Raw genomic sequence first — 16011 nt, forward strand, 5'->3', positions numbered from 1 at the left:
CTCAAAAAAAAAAAAAAAAAAAAAAAAAAGAAGACACTCAGAAAATTTCAAATTCCTCTGGGTCAGCACTTCAAATCAAAATGTATGCTCAAGTTTCCTTTCTCCCTAGGAAGTGTGCTGATCTGTATGCTAGAATGTTAGTTCTAGTTCAGACCACTCACAGTAAGGCAAGGAACCCCTTACACTAGGAATAAAAACCCAGAGGGACACACACACACATACACACACACTGGGTGCATGTGCTTGCTCAAGTGTGGCTAGGCCATTAGCCAACTGTTTGAAGGCCTGGGTTTGGATCCTCAGGACCCATGGATTCTAAAATCAGGGTGCAGTGGCATATATCTCTAAACCCAACATCAGGGAGAAGGAGTTAGAGACTAGAAAATTGATTCCTGGAGCTCACTAGCCAGTCAGTCTAGCTGCTTCAAGAGAGATACCCAACACTGACCTCTGTCTGATCTGTATACATACGTACACATCCATGAACATGCAAAGACATACATAAAACTGCCCGTACTTGGAAATGGCAAACCTTATCCCAATTTTATTCTAAATGGTTTCTATATGTATTAATTTTAATAACATTTTAATTTATTCTTTGAAGTTTTTATACAGTTATACAATATATACGTATCATATCCATCTACCCGAACCATTCTAAAATTCCTCCTGGTGTCCCCCAACCCTGTCTCTCTCCCAACTTCATGTCTTTTTTAACTGTAATTAATAACCTCAAGTCCCGTCAGTGCTGCCCATATGATCTTGGGGTGGGGAAGCTCCTTGGGGCACGAGCAACCTTCCAGAAGAAAGAAAAGTGACTCTCTGTCCCTCGACAACTATCAACTGACAACCACTCCTCTACTGGGGCCCCTCCCTTCCATGTTGGAATTTTGGTTGGCTTGATTTTGTGCAGGTTTTGTTCAGGTAACCACAGCTGTTAAGAGCTCCAGGGATCTGCTATCTGGAACAGATCCTGTAAAATCAGCACCCTGGTTTTACAAATCCCAGAGTACTGGCTATCTAAATCCAAGTCCTCAAGTACTTTACTGAGCCATCTCCCAGGCCCGTTTTGTTTTCTGAGACAGCATCTTACATATCCTCCTGCATCTGTTTCCAGAGTGCTGGGATTGCAGGCGTGCACAGACGCCATGCGTGTTTGTGAGTACATCTCTGCGGCCTTCTGCATATCCGTGGTATTGAGCAATGACCACCACTACCCATCTCTAGACTGTCATGGGAAGCAGAATGCTGAACTTGAGCAAACTCCCCTTCCAAACCCTCTCATCATGAGACGCCCTCTACTCTAATTCCTGTATTTACTTTTCCCTTTCTAGTGCTTCTTATAAGCAAAATTAATTATCAAGACTTTTGTGTCTTGTTTTACCAAGAAAAATGTGTGGAGGTCTCATTAATGTTATAGTATGTGACAGCATTCCAATCCTTTTTAATTCTTATACATAATTCAGTTGTATACATGTATCATAATATTTCCCCCCATTCATCTGGTGTTTGATGGAGGGTATGATTTTGCCAAAATGTCTGATTCCAACCCTATGCTAAAACCAATGCAGTGACTCCCTGAAGCCACCAGAGGACGCATAGGGACCATGAGGCCGGTGCTCTTGCCAAAGCTGTTTGTGAAAGAACCAGAAGCCTGGTTTTGTGCATATTAAGTAAGGACAGACTCCCACACTCACATGAAAGGAAGCTGGCCGGGTCTGGACGTGGGCCAGAGAGGTAACTGATCTTTCAAATCTGTCCATTGGATTCAATTGGAGGAAAAAAGCATGGAGATCTACACGGGAGACGGTATCCATGTAATCCTGACCCAACACCACACCCCACCCCCAAAATGGAAAGATTCCACCGACCACCCACAGCTTTCCTGCAAGCTGTCCTCCAGTGTGAGCCGCCCCCAGCGGGAGCTCAGAGAGGAGGATGGGCGAGAAAATCCAGCAAGCGCTGAGCTTGGTTCCTGCCTTTTCCCAGCAACCTTGCTGTGTTCAACCTGTGGCTTGAATGTTTCACAGGGAAGCAAACTGAAGCACGGTGCTATTACTACAGTGTCCAAAGCAAATGCAAGAGGCAAGGTCTGAATGCTACCCCGAGGCTCACGTGGACTTCTCCAAGCCCACTGACTGGGTTTCTCTGTAATGTGCGTCTGGGGCTCTGTTCCACACTTCATCACAGAATTGTGTGTGGCCTCAGAGACTGGTCCACAGGACCTGTTATGATGCTCTGGCTTGGTTTTTTGACAGCCACCTCACATTGGCCAGAATTTCCCCCAGTGTAAACCTCTCCACTTTTCTCACATGTACTGGTTCTGAGACAGCTCTCCCCCACTGCAGCCCCGTGCAGCTGGGTCTTTGGATCTGAGTGCAGGAACTGACATTTATCCCTGTCAGATTCATCTTGTTCACTGACAAACATTTGTTCAGTGCCTACGCAGTACCAGGTGCTGGTACTGAAATGAGAGACAAGTCCCTGCCCTTAAGAAGCTCCCACTGACATCAATCCTGTCAATAGCCACCAGTTACTAAGGACTTACTCTGTGCCAGGCACACAAGGCTAATATCATAAGCATGAGTTGTTTCATGACCCCTCACAACACTGCAGTGGAGGTGCCATTGTCTGAATTTTGCAGATGGGGAAGCCAAAATTCAGAATGCTTACGTGGGCTGGGGAGACTGCTAACTTGGTAAGGTGCCTTCTGTGCAAGCACGAGGACCCGGGTTCAGGTCTCCAGCACCCACATAAAAAGCTAAGCACAGCTTCTGAGGAAGCAGATAGGTGGATTCCTGAAATGCATTGGCCAGCTGTCCTAGGTGAACCTCTCAGTATTGGGTTCAGTGAGACACCTTGACAGAAAGAAAGAGAGGGGTCGTGGGGGAGAGAGGAGGAAGAAAGATAGGGGCTGGAGAGGTGGTCTATCAGTTAAGAGCACTTTCTCTTCCAGAGGACCCAGGTTCAAGTCCCAGTATCCATATGGCAGCTCACAATTATCCATAATAACACTGTGGTTTATAGATACACATAGGGGCAAAACGTTCACATACATAACCTAGATTTTAACTTTTGTTCAAACAAACGTGATGAGTGGTTGAGGAAAGATACCTGTGTGGATCAGTAATTTTGTCAACTTGACACAATAGGAAAGAATCTCAACTGAGAAAATGCCTCTATAAGATTGGTCTATAGCCAGATCTGTTGGGCATTTTCTTGGTTAATAGTTGACATGGGAAAGCCTAGCAAACTGGGGTTAGTGTCACCGATGGGCAGGTTGTCCTGGGTTATATAGAAAAGCAGGCTGAGCAAGCCATGGGAAGTAAGCCAGTAAGCAGTGTCCTCCATCCTTCAACTCTTGCCTCCAGGTGTCCTACCTCTGGTTCCTGTCCTGACTTCTCTTAAATGATGGACCACAGCCATAAGGAGCAATAAACCTTTTCCTCCCCAAGTTGCTTTTAGTCATGCTGGTTATCACAGCAATAGAAAGCAAACTAAAGCAACACACACACACACCCACACCCACACACACACACACACACACACACACACACACACACGCACACGACAGGCAGGCAGTAGGGGTAGCTCGCCTGACATTTGTGAGACCCCAGCTCAATTATCTCCGAAAAAGAAAAATGTTAACTGACTTGTGGGAAGTGATATTGCTACAAAGTGGCAGCACCCAACACCCATTGCTTTGGATTCTGATTCTCTCCTCCCACTTACGCTCCCTCTATCCCAGCTTTGGCTTCTCACTAAACTCAGATAAAGTTTACTTATCTGAATTTCATCAACAATATTGTAGAAACTGGGCTGAGCTCAGAGCCCTGAGGTAGAATAGCAGGCCCTGAGACCCCATTCGTGGTGAAAGACCCCGTGTCTTCAGCTATGCCAATTTACCAACCAGATGCTATGAGATTACCACCCTCAGCCAGAGTCTCAGGTGCTCTTCCTCGTTCAAGTTGCTGTGTATCTGGACCCTATCGCTAAGTCCTCCACATGTAGACTCCAAGCTTTGTCTGGTCCTTGCCTTCATCATAGTCAAATCGCAACTGCCAATCTGCCTCACAAGAACCTCCTCCCTTTCCAGAAAGAAAGCCTAGGCCTAGGGACAATTGAGTTGGTTTGGAGCATCTCCCCTAGCATCTGTGACTTCTTCTCTGTGGTACCATCTGCTCCTGACAACTCAACCCATTTGATCACTCAGCATCTCTACCACAGACTTCACTGAGAGAGAGAGACTCACCAGAAAGCAATTCTGTGAGCAGAATACAAGGCAGGCTAGAAAAATGCACTGTTTAGTTGGGGGAGACTTCTCAATAAACTTCAAACTTCCAGTCAGAACCCAGAGATGCTAGGACACCACAAACCTCCTCAGGATATAGGCTTACCACCTCACAGAGCTCGCAGAAGTGTCTACCCTTCCCACTGTGCCCATCAGACCACTGTTGCTGTGCCCATTTTACAACTGAGGACGTGAAGGCCCAGCAAGAGAGATTCAGAGCTGATCTCTGCCTCTGCTAAACTCGCATGTTGAAAACAACCCAGGGGCTTCCAGGCCCCCAAAAGGATAACAGAGATCTGAACTCTGCTATAAACATACCCCACAGGCAAGGGAGGTGACGTCAATCTTTTTATTTTTTTTAAGATTTATTTATTTATTTTATGTATGTGAGTACACTTTTTCTGTCTTTAGACTCATCAAAAGAGGGCATTGGACCCCATCACTGATGGCTATGAGCCACCATGTGGTTGCTGGAAATTGAACTCAGGACCTCTAGGAGAGCAGCCAATGCTCTTAACCACTGAGCCATCTCTCCAGCCCCATCTTTAATGTTAAAAGGACTCTCAAAACATTGTCTAAAAGCCTCCCATTTAGACTTTTGTCACCAGTGTATGTCGATTAAACATGAAACTACCAGAATTCTGTCACAAGGCTGAAGATGACATGTATGTCACAGCCAGGCCTTGCCATCACAGCCTTATAGTGTCTTCCACAGGAGGAAGACCAGTGACAACCAAGCACATGACTTCAATTATCTGAAGATGCTATAAAGACCATATTGTAGCACACAGAAAGATGGAGATAAGAGCTGTGCCAACCCATGTGGTCTGGAAAGGCCTCTCTATGCACGTGACATTTGAGGAGCTAAAAAGGAGCTGGCCTTGGGGCCAAGGAACACAGAGATGTCTAGGAGTGCAGTCCGGCGCCAAATCCACCTGCTCCTACTATGGATATCATCCCGGGGAGGGCTGGACACCCCTAGAATGCCTGCCACCTGGCACAGACTCTATGTTTCCTCTTCTCTCCATCTTCCTTCTGTGGTTTTGTGAACCCCCAAAATGATGTGCTATCTTCTTCATTCTTCTGCCCATTTCTTCAGAAAGCCCAGCCCAGGTGCTGGATAAATATTTAATCAGGTCCTAATTACACTTACCAAGATAAAACCATACCATGTACAATCACAAACACGTTCTATATTTAGCCAGATCAAAATTAAGCCTGACATGATATAAATATTCCTTGTACAACCACAAACACATTATAAATTATATGAAGATGGCAATATCCCTTGGGGGGGACATTCTTTTAGTATCTCAAACTTAAATATGACAAACAATAAGATTCTCTTAATTGGTGTTACATTACTTAATTAAAAAACTGAGGGGTTAGAGAGTCGGCTACAGAGGTTGAGAGCACTTGTTCCTGCAGAGGACTCAGGTTCAGTTCCCAGCATCCACATGGCAGCTCACGCTCATCCTAACACAAGTTCTAGGAATCTGACAACTTCAGACCTCTGTGAGCAGTGTACACAGAATATACATATACATACATACAGAGAGAACACTCATACACATAAAATAAAAATAAATCTTTTTTTAAAAAAAGGAGAAATTGGGGAAAGAAAACACAAATATCTGTACAAACACATTTCTAACAAAATATGACAGAAACATTTATATCAATTGTAATGTTCATTTCTGCAACTGGTTATCTTGTATTTATAACTACCTTCNTCTACTTCCCATTCTGTATTTCCTCCACCCTCAGCAAGCACTTCAGCAGGTCCAGTTGTGTTCATGGAGAAGTGACCCATACCATCATCTATGAAGGATCTAAGCCCTTTGTCATCCTGTTTGGATTGGGTTGTTGTAGTTTCCCATTGACTTTAATCACAAGGACATGGTAGCACCAAGAAATGCTCTACATGATCTCCTGGGCTCCAGACATAAATTTTCTTACCGCCATTGTGGAGAAGCAATCCAATTTCCCCTTGGTAATCTGGATCAATTACCCCTCCTAACACTGTTATTCCTTTCTTAGACTGTTGGCTTAAGGGCATCAGAAGTCCAAAGTGGCCAGGAGGAAGTCTGAACTTCCAGTTCAATGGAATATTTGTTGTGGCTCCTGTCAGGAATGCTCCCTGCTCTGGAACTAAATTTATAGACCAGCAGAACTTAAGGTTGTGGGAACAGGATGCATACTTTTCCCTAGTGGGTCACTAGGGGTAATAGTGCGTGGAACTATTCCCTTTTCTACCCTTTGATTCCTGGACCCATGGATCCTGGATATAGGTGAAAGCCTACCATGAATTGGATGCTGATTCAAAGTATATACCCCTTCTGGAGAAACCTGCCCTAGACCTCCAGGCTGCTACCGCCTAATTGGCACTATAATTGTGTCTTCAAAAGACCATTCTATCTATCAGGCCAGTTGTTTCAGGATTGTAGGGAACATGGTTAAGACCAGTGGATTCTATTCCATGATTATGGGCCCACTGTCACATTTCCCTGGGAGTGATGTTAATTCCTTGGTCAGAAGCAATACTATATGGAATACCATGAGAATGGATACAGCATTCTGTAAGTCCATGGATGGTAGTTTCGGAAGAAGCATTACATGCAGGAAAAGTATGACGATTTGTATATGCTTAGCCCAGGGAGTGGCACTATTAGGAAGTGTAGCTTGTTGGAATAAGTGTAGCCTTGTTAGAGGAAGTGTGTCACGTTGGGGGTGAGCTTTGAGACCCTCCTCCAGTTGCCTGGAAGTCAGTAGACTTCTCTTAGCTGCCTTCTGATGAAGATGTAGAACTCTTGGCTCCTCCAGTACCATGCCTGCCTGGATGCTACCATGCTCCCTCCTTGATGATAACAAACTGAACCTCTAAACCTGTAAGCCAGCCCCAATTAAATGTTGTCCTTTATAAGAGTTGCTGTGAGGGGGCTAGAGAGATGGCTCAGCAGTTAAGAGCACTGTCTGCTCTTCCAGAGGTCCTGAGTTCAATTCCCAGCAACCACATGGTGTCTCACAACCATCTGTAATGGGATCTGATGCCCTTTTCTGGTATGTCTAAAGACAGCTACCAATGTGCTCATATACATAAAATAAATCTTTTATAAAAAAAGAGTAAGAGTTACTGTGGTCATGGTGTCTCTTCACAGCCATGAAACCCCTAACTAAGAAAAAAGGCACATCCATACACAGAATAAACATCTACTGCAGTAAGGACAAGCATTGTAGTCAACCAGCCACCAGGTAACTAGCTAGTCTCCCAGGGAAATGGTCCCTTCTCTGGGACTCTGTTGACCTCTGCTGTTGACAGATCTGGCACTCAGAATCAGCAATGCCCAGGACAACCTTAGTGAATGGCAAGTCCATGTTGTCAACCCCGTTTCTATCTGCCACCATGGCCACTTTATTCATGGAATCATTGGACAATGACAGGAATGGCTGGGGAAAAGAGCTGAGTAGAATAGATCAGGACATCCTATCTACTTAATAATTGAACTCATCTGCTAAATTCACCTTTTGGTGAGTATATACATGGGACACAAGTATCTTCACATCCTTTGCCCAGTTGGAGAGATCTATCCACATACTTCTTCCCCAGATGTCATTTTCATCAGTTTTCCAATAATGCTTTTTCCAAAGTCCCTGACCATCCCGCCAATCCATTGGTTACAATCCATGAATCTATTTCATGTCTGGAAACTCCCTGATTGATTAGCCAGTACCAGTACCAAAGGTCCATATGTGTCATACTTAAATAAAATCCACCTTGCTTGTACTGCCCATTACAGGTTAGAAAATTAAGGACACTGTTTTGTCTGCACTGCCCATTACAATAACTACAGTCACCTTGCTTATGGCAATTCAATGCTGCCACCTGAGCCCTGCTACTTTGAGACCAAATTAAACCCATTGCACTTAATTCACCCAACTGAGCAGCAGTGTCTCTAACCCTAAGGTCTGGCACAAGGAAAAAGGCAACAACAAAGCTCTTCAAATGGGCTGGTGCCCCTCTCACTAGTTTGTATCTTAGAGGATTCGTGAAGGGCCTTCCTACTGGGGATTAGGTTGTACACAGCGTGTCCACTGTAGCACTGCAATTTCCCTGAGCCGTAAAATCCCATCATCAACACTAAACCAAAGGATACCAGGCATCTCCAAGTCCTTCTCAGTAGGCCATCTTTTGATAAATGCCTCAGCCAACCATTCAAACATTTGACCCTTTTAAAACTGTGCAAGCATCCATATTAAACCTAGAATTTCCACTCAGAGGGCCCATGTCAATAAACCCAGCCTTATCCAGTTTTATGTTCCTATCTCCATAATCCCACACCCTTAAAATCCATTCCCACACATATTCTCCAGACTTCTGCTTGAATGAATTAGCAAACTCATTAAGCTCCTTAGTAGTGTACTTTACCTCTTCCTGGACTACACTTTCTATTTCCCCTCTAGGAGCCTGCTTAACCTTAATTCTGATTATAGGTGTCTATAGGTGGGCCCTGAGGGACATCCATAATTGTCTTGCCTGACTTTTTTTTTTTTTTTTTCAGAGAAAGTCAGGGCTAGTTTAGCAGACAATGAAGGATTAATTCCCTCAGTTAAAGATAGAAAAGGCAATGTTTCAGGGACTGGAAGTGGGAGTACATTTTCTGCTGAGGGTGGAGAGACTCCTTCCTCAGGTGAGAGGAATCCTTGAGAATCTGATGTTCAAAGTTCTTAGCTTCAATAGGGTCCTCCTACACATCTCCATCCCAAGTTACACGATTTCATTCTGTACCAATTAATGTCCTTACTTTTACTGCCAACACCATCTGAAGCTGGGATTTGAATTTTCACTGTAATTCAGCCAACCTTAAAATGAAGGCTTCAGTTTGATTTTCTGCACCTTGAGCTCTGTGACTGCTGGAGAGAAGATTCTCCTCCAGGGCACACTTAGAAACCTGTAGACTGCTTATGTGCATCAGGAGCTGTCAGTCTTATCACTGAGTTCCTTGTCCCTCACTGTATTCTGAGATGCTAAAGTTGGTTAATCTTATCATGGAGCTCATTCTTTTCCTCTGTCAGTTTATCCAGAGATGTTAGGAGCAACCAACCAGCATCATAATTTTCATTATTATTATTATTATTATTTTACAAACTGTCAAAAGTGATAAATATAGAGAAAGTTACCAAACCTCTTGTCTCTCACAATTGATGGATCAGGATAATCAAATGTATTTATTTCCTTAGCTTTGTAAAATAGTTCACCCCATGGGCTTTCAGCACTCTTCAAGCTTCAAGAAGAGGCTTCAGTAACTGGAGGTGTTGGAAAATTGTAAAGCTTATCCCAGACAATTTTAAAAGTTACCCTTATACTTCTTGTTGCTCTAGTATCACTTCTGGTACCAAAATCTGTAGTAGTCAGAGTTCTCTAGAGAAACAGAACTCATAGAAAGAGTTTATATAGAGAGAGATTCAGTGGTGTGTGTGTGTGTGTGTGTGTGTGTGTGTGTGTGTGTGTGTGTGTGTGATTTATAAGAGTGGCTTACAGGCTGTGGTTCAGCTAGTCCAACAATGACTGTCTACCAACAAAAGATTAAGGAATCCAGTACTTGTTCTGTCTGTGAGGCTGGATGTCACAGCCAGTCTTCAATATACACTGGAATCCCAAAGAAGTTGGCTCTAATGCCAGTGAAGGATTGGACTTCCCATCAAGAACAAGCAGGCAAAGAGAGCAAGCTTCCTTCTTCCTTGTCCTTTATATAGACTGCCAGCAGAAGGTGTGAACCAAATTAAAGGTGAATCTTCCCACCTCAGAAGATCCCATCAAAAGTGGGTCTTCCCAGTTCAAATTATTTAATTAAGAAAAAAAATCCCTCACAGATGTACCCAACGGGTTGGGTTTTAATTCATTCCAAATGTAGTCAAGTTGACAACAAAAATGACCTTCACAGCCAGCAAGAAGGAGGCTCAAGAACAAGGCTAAGGCAGTACACAGACCTACCTTTTTCTCCAAGGAGTCACTCCATGGAGCCTGTGGCCCCCAAGAGTGATAGAAACAGAGAAGGCGATGGGATTCCAGAAGGTAGGAGGAAGGGTCGCCTACACAATTGGAAAATTTTCACACACAAAAAAGTCCGGATTTCTAGCTATTTTTAAAATATCTGAGGATCTGGCAACTCAAAGCCTGCATATCCCCATGGCAACAGCAGCTGGTATGGAGCAGCAGCTATCCCCCTTAAACTGGACGTGTGCTTTACAGCGCTTCAGGGACATAAACACACATGCATGCACACACATTTTCTACAGCTCTTCATGGACACATGCCTCCCCTCCAGCTCTTTATGGACACTTCCCCTTCTCTCTCTCTCTCTCTCTCTCTCTCTCTCTCTCTCTCTCTCTCTCTCTCTCTCTCTCTCTCTCACACACACACACACACACACACACACAGACTGACACAGTCACAAATATACAGTCACAGAGAGAGAGAGAGAGAGAGAGAGACTGACACAATTACAAATATACACTCACAAACACAGACACAGTCACACACACATACACACACACACACACACAGTCTGACCTAACCAATTCGTTCACATACCCTCAGCCCCTCAGCACTGAAGTCTGCCACTCCTAGCATAAGGCCTTTGATGAGCAGGAAACTGTGCTGTAGCAACTAAGGCCTTGGCATTTGGCTCATCACCTTGGAGCTAAGTGCCCAGGCCTGGGATCCCCCCACTTGAGTTCTTTTTGTAGTAGTGATTATTTTTGTTATGGGTTGCTGGTAGTTTTTCAATGTTATTTGTTGTTTGTGATTTTTTGAAGAGGATTGTTTGGGTAGAGGGTTTGGGAGGCTTGCTGTTTTAGTTTGGTTGGTTTGTCGTTTTTCAGACAAAGTCTCACTGTGCAGGCCAGGCTAGCCTCATCCTCCTGGGTGCTGGGATTACAGGTGTGCAGCCCTGACACCGGGTCCTCTCCCTCAACTCCTCAGAGTGCTCGCCCAGTGTCCTCACACCCTCCAAATCCATATAAGCCAGTGCTGGGCTCAGCCTCCTGAACAGCCTCCATCTTCAAGGAAGAAGTGCAGTTTGTGATGGAAACCAGAAGGGGGTGACTTTCCTTGCCACTCCTTTAGAGCTGCCCATGAAGAGCCATTCCTAGTCTCACTCAGCCACTAGGCTCCTGTTATAATAACATGATCTTTATGAATGTAGGTCCAAGAAGGGTCCTGTAAACCTGCGCTGTGACAGCTGAGGTGACAGCTGAGGCCCAGGCTGCTTGACTACATGGTGGACTCAGGAAGGGACGGCTGGGCCAGAATCCATTTACTCCAGTTGACTAGGAAGACCTCACAGGCTCCATCTCTGCCTGGCAAGGCAACACTCTTGCCTACTAAGAACATTTTCTTCTCTCATTCTATGTAAGGCTCAGCTCTCCTGGGACCCGTTTCCTCAGGCCTGACCCTCAAACTAAGTTCCATGAGTTTGGTTCTGTGGGTTTATATACTTTACATAAGACCCCAACTATAGCCCCATCTTGCAGGTAAGAAAATTGAGGTTTAACTAGGTGATTATCACTACTTAAGTCCGGCTAGCAAACGGTAGTATCAATACTCATAGCCAGCCCGTGAAAGTCTCCCTCCCTGGCAGGTCTGTGGAGGGGAGAGGAGTTGGGTTTGTTTGTTTGTTCGCTTGCTTGTTTGTTTGTTTTTAGTGGGGTTTTTTTTTTTGTTTTGGATATTTTTATTTCTTCAATTTTTTATTATCAGGAGTGACTGAAATAAAAAATATAATTGAGTCCCACCATTATTGTCATTATAGAAATGGCTTTAGGAGAAAACTGGTCAAATGAATATTATTGCTTCCCACTTTTCGACTGGTAAGTAGTTGCCACTGATAAAACAGACAAGCCCAGAGAATCTGTCCAGAATGTTCAAGAAATGGTATATTATAGAGCATGCCTGTTCTCAGGGGGAACACCTAGGACATATTATGTGCACTTCTTGATCTCATCGTACAAGACAAGCACAAAGGCACCACCCATGCCTCTGAGAACGTTGGACCATGCACCCTTGAAAAAAAGCCTTGCTTCCTTCATTGCAAGCAATCAAGTGTGCCTGTGTACATGATATCAGTTCCTTTGTGTCCAAACTGCATCATCATACGATGGCGAACTGTGTCAAAAGGATAGGAAGTCAGGTCAGCGACAGCAGTGACAGACTGTGCAATCATCCAGCTAATGAAGATGTGAGTATTCTTGAGATCTGGGAGCATTCCCTTTGTAGTGTCATAGATACCAAAGTAGGCAGCTCGGTAGATGATAATGCCCTGTACTGACACATTAAAGCCTTGGATGATCAGGCCCTTAATCCCATCAGATTTGTAGATCTTAACCAGGCAGTCACCAAGGCCTTTGAATTCTCTTTCAGCTCCAGCTTTACCCACATCAGCTGCTAGATGGGTACGGGCAAAATCAAGAGGGTACACAAAGCACAAGGATATAGCCCCAGCAGCACCACCTGATGCCAAGTTCCCTGCAAAATAGCGCCAAAACTGGGTCCTCTTGTCCACATCACCCAGAAAGATCTGCTTGTATTTATCTTTGAAGGCAAAGGTGAGAGCCTGGGTGGGGAAGCATCTGATGATGCTGGCCAGGTTCCCACGCCAGGAGGACAGGACTCCCTGTTCCTTGGGGATACGAACCACGCAGTCTATAATGTTCGTGTATTGCTTATCTGCCGTCATTTTCTTGCTGGCATGATGCACCTGCTGCAGCAGCTTGACCCTCTCGATGGGTGCTACCGCTGTCTTGGAGATGGCCTCGGCCACTCCACAGGCCAAGAAGTCCTTGATGAAGGACACAGCAGCATCTATCATGTTGAAAGCAAAAAAAAAAAAAAAAAAGGCAGGCGAGTGCAGGATAGGATTGGGTTGACAACTGGCTTTGACTCCCAGACTCTCGAGGAGTTGGGTTTTAAGGACAGAGAACATCCTTTTACCCAGGTCTAGCATGAAGATACCCCCCACACAAACTACTTTTTTTTTTTTTGAGCTGCTCCAGGATAAGGGCTGAATTTGGGGGTCTCAAATTAGTTAGTGTTCAATCCCAGGGCTGAAAGGCTCCATCTCAGTCACTATAGAAATACAGCTCTTGGCCCTTGAGAGTTTAGCCTAACCATCCTCACCTATGAACATCCCAAGCAGCCATGCAGGGGATGCACAGGCTAAGTCCCTGCCTTAAACCTCTGAGTGGGTGTGGAACAGGTAGGTGGCAGCTATGGGCAGCCAGTCTGCCCATAAAATAAACATAAGAGGTGAGAGACTCAGACGCTGAACTAAGTAAGCCTGGGTACCACTGAGCCTGACTCAGTCAACCCCTCATACCCTGATTCTTCATAGAATGCAGGCTTCTAACACTCTCCGACTCCCACTCCTGGAGGACAGAAAAGTCCAGGGGGTCACCAGATCCTCTGAGACCATCACAGAGACATCCTGGCCCTGAGGCCAAGGCCACCACATTAGAAAGAAACAGAGGTTCTACCCAAACGAATTCGTTGTTTCTCCTCTTGTTACCCACAACCACCCTATGCTCACTACTCTCCCCAGCCAACTCTACCTATTGAACTCCCGTTATCCAGTCATCAAAGCCTGGTGATGCTGCCACCTCCTCTAGACAGCCCATTTCCATCTAGTCTTCCAGTCTTGTCATCTTAGACATTGATCTCCCTGTGCTGTAATGATTTCTGAAATGCTGTCCACTCAGAGAAGAACGTGGAAGGTAAGGATAGCCACAGCATGGGGACTCAGATATACATACAAGCTCATGAAAACATGGCTGGAGAGAGAACTAAGTGAATCCAAGTTCACTTTGTTCAGCATCTGAGTCTCTCACTCTCATGGTTATTTTACCAGGATGGCTACCCATAGTCGCGGCCTATCTATTCTGTACCCACTCAGAGGTTCACGGCGGAGACTTAGCATATGCATCCCCTGTATGGCCACACATCTGACCATAGACGAGTTGGTGGGATCCCTACTTCCCCTTGTTCAGATTCCCTTTTCGGCAGTTCCCCCTGCCTCAGGGAATTTGGATACAGCAAGGTGACAATGAAGCTGGAGATCCAGCCTGTGTTCCTTTGTGTTGGTCCTCAATTTCCCCTGAGAGGAGATGAGGACAACAGACAAGTCACACACCCCTGATGAGACCTGACAGATGACAGAGGAACCTGAGCTCAGCTTCAGATTAAAGGAGACTGAACGAATTTAGATAGAAATGAAAAAAAGAAGAAAAAAAAAAAGGAAGAAAAACCTATTTCCATGTCCCAAATTAAAAATACATTGAATGTGTAAGATTTCTTAAGTACATAATTTCTTAAAAAAAAAAAAAAAAAGTCAATTTGAACACGTTAAATTTAGGATTACAGCAGAGGCATCCCGGGACAGAAGACAACAAGGACAAGCGTGAGTAAGAAAAGTGATGGAGGTGTTCATTTTGGCCTCTCTCTCTCTCTCTCTCTCTCTCTCTCTCTCTCTCTCTCTCTCTCTCTCTCTCTCTCCCACTTTAGCTGGAGCACCAACTCTATTATAGACCTGATGTAGAGATGTTGTGTACTTGGTATACTATTAAGAGGTTTCTGGTGCTTTGTTTTTTTTTTGTTTTTTTGTTTTTTTTTCAAAGCCACTTTAACTAATGAAGAGAAGAGGCCCAGGAAAAGGTGATTTTACTGAAGGTCATACAAGTCCATCATGCAACAACCCTCAATAGCCTTGATCCAGGGATCAGGAACCCATGCACATCCACTTGGGGGCCGGGGGCGCTGCCCGGATACAGCGGCCCCTCACTGAGCTGTTGGGCTATGTATACTCTGGCTCAACCCCAGCAGCCTCAGGGAAATCACCGGGCGCCTTTAAACAACATCCCACTGGGACAGGAACAGACGGACAGCCCAGGCCAATTAGGAACTAGAAAAGAACGTCCCTGCGAGGGTGAACACCCAGAAGAGGGGTTAGCTGCTGCAACCCAGCTTGCTGCAAGCCTCCCAGTTAAAACCTTCCTAAAACAACCCTTTGGCAACCTTGGAGTGTAATTTAATCTTCCTTTGATGACTCCAGATCTCACCCTGCCTCAGGTCACTCGGAGAACATCAATAATTGCTGAGTCCAGGTGGTAAGCAAAGAGGAGGGGCTGGAACAGGGTTCATCAGCTGACCTTGCCTTGGGGTAGAGGGAAGAGCCGGCAGGCACTTCAGCGGGAGGATCCCAGCCCTCACTTGGAGGCTGGATACCACGTTTAAGAAAGGGGTCCAGGAGGAGGACAACAGGAGATCTCAACCAGACAAAACAGAGAACCCCAAGTGGGCCATCTCTGATCCCCCCCAACACGCGCGCGCATTGCAGGTGGAATAGGGCATCTCCCTGGGGTCCCAGAAATGGTAATAGTCAGAGAAAAGCAAACCAGGTGTGACTTGGAAGGCAGTGCAGGTTAAGCAACTTAGCTAAGAAAAAAGCAAACTTCATAGAAAACTCTGGTTCAAACCAGAAGCACGAGTGAATGCTGGTGAGCCTAGCAATTGAGAGGAGGCTAAGGCATGAAGATTGCTGTGAGGCTTCAAGGCCAGACTGAACTACATAGTGAGATCCTGACTCAAACTCTCAAAGAGGAGAGGAAGGTGGAGAGAGGAAAGGGAAGAAGAGGAAGAGAGGGAAAGGGGAGGAAGGAAGAGGAAGAGG

The 16011-nt window shown here is 45.1% G+C and overlaps 1 protein-coding gene and 1 pseudogene across 1 annotated transcript in view; one reads left to right on the plus strand and one right to left on the minus strand.

The window, feature by feature from the left end:
- Nucleotides 1-12336: 12336 nt before the first annotated feature.
- LOC110334759 lies at nucleotides 12337-13158 on the minus strand (annotated as a pseudogene).
- A 2188-nt stretch (nucleotides 13159-15346) lies between these two features.
- The window catches only part of Slc22a8 (solute carrier family 22 member 8), a 19465-nt gene continuing 18800 nt past the window's right edge, over nucleotides 15347-16011 (plus strand). The window contains exon 1 of the mRNA XM_029542242.1: nucleotides 15347-15448. The gene's annotated coding sequence lies outside the window, so the exon portion shown is untranslated. The remainder of the gene's footprint in view (nucleotides 15449-16011) is intronic.

The sequence above is a fragment of the Mus pahari genome, chromosome 1 (genome assembly GCF_900095145.1).
Source record: "Mus pahari chromosome 1, PAHARI_EIJ_v1.1, whole genome shotgun sequence".
NCBI classification, from domain to species: domain Eukaryota; kingdom Metazoa; phylum Chordata; class Mammalia; order Rodentia; family Muridae; genus Mus; species Mus pahari.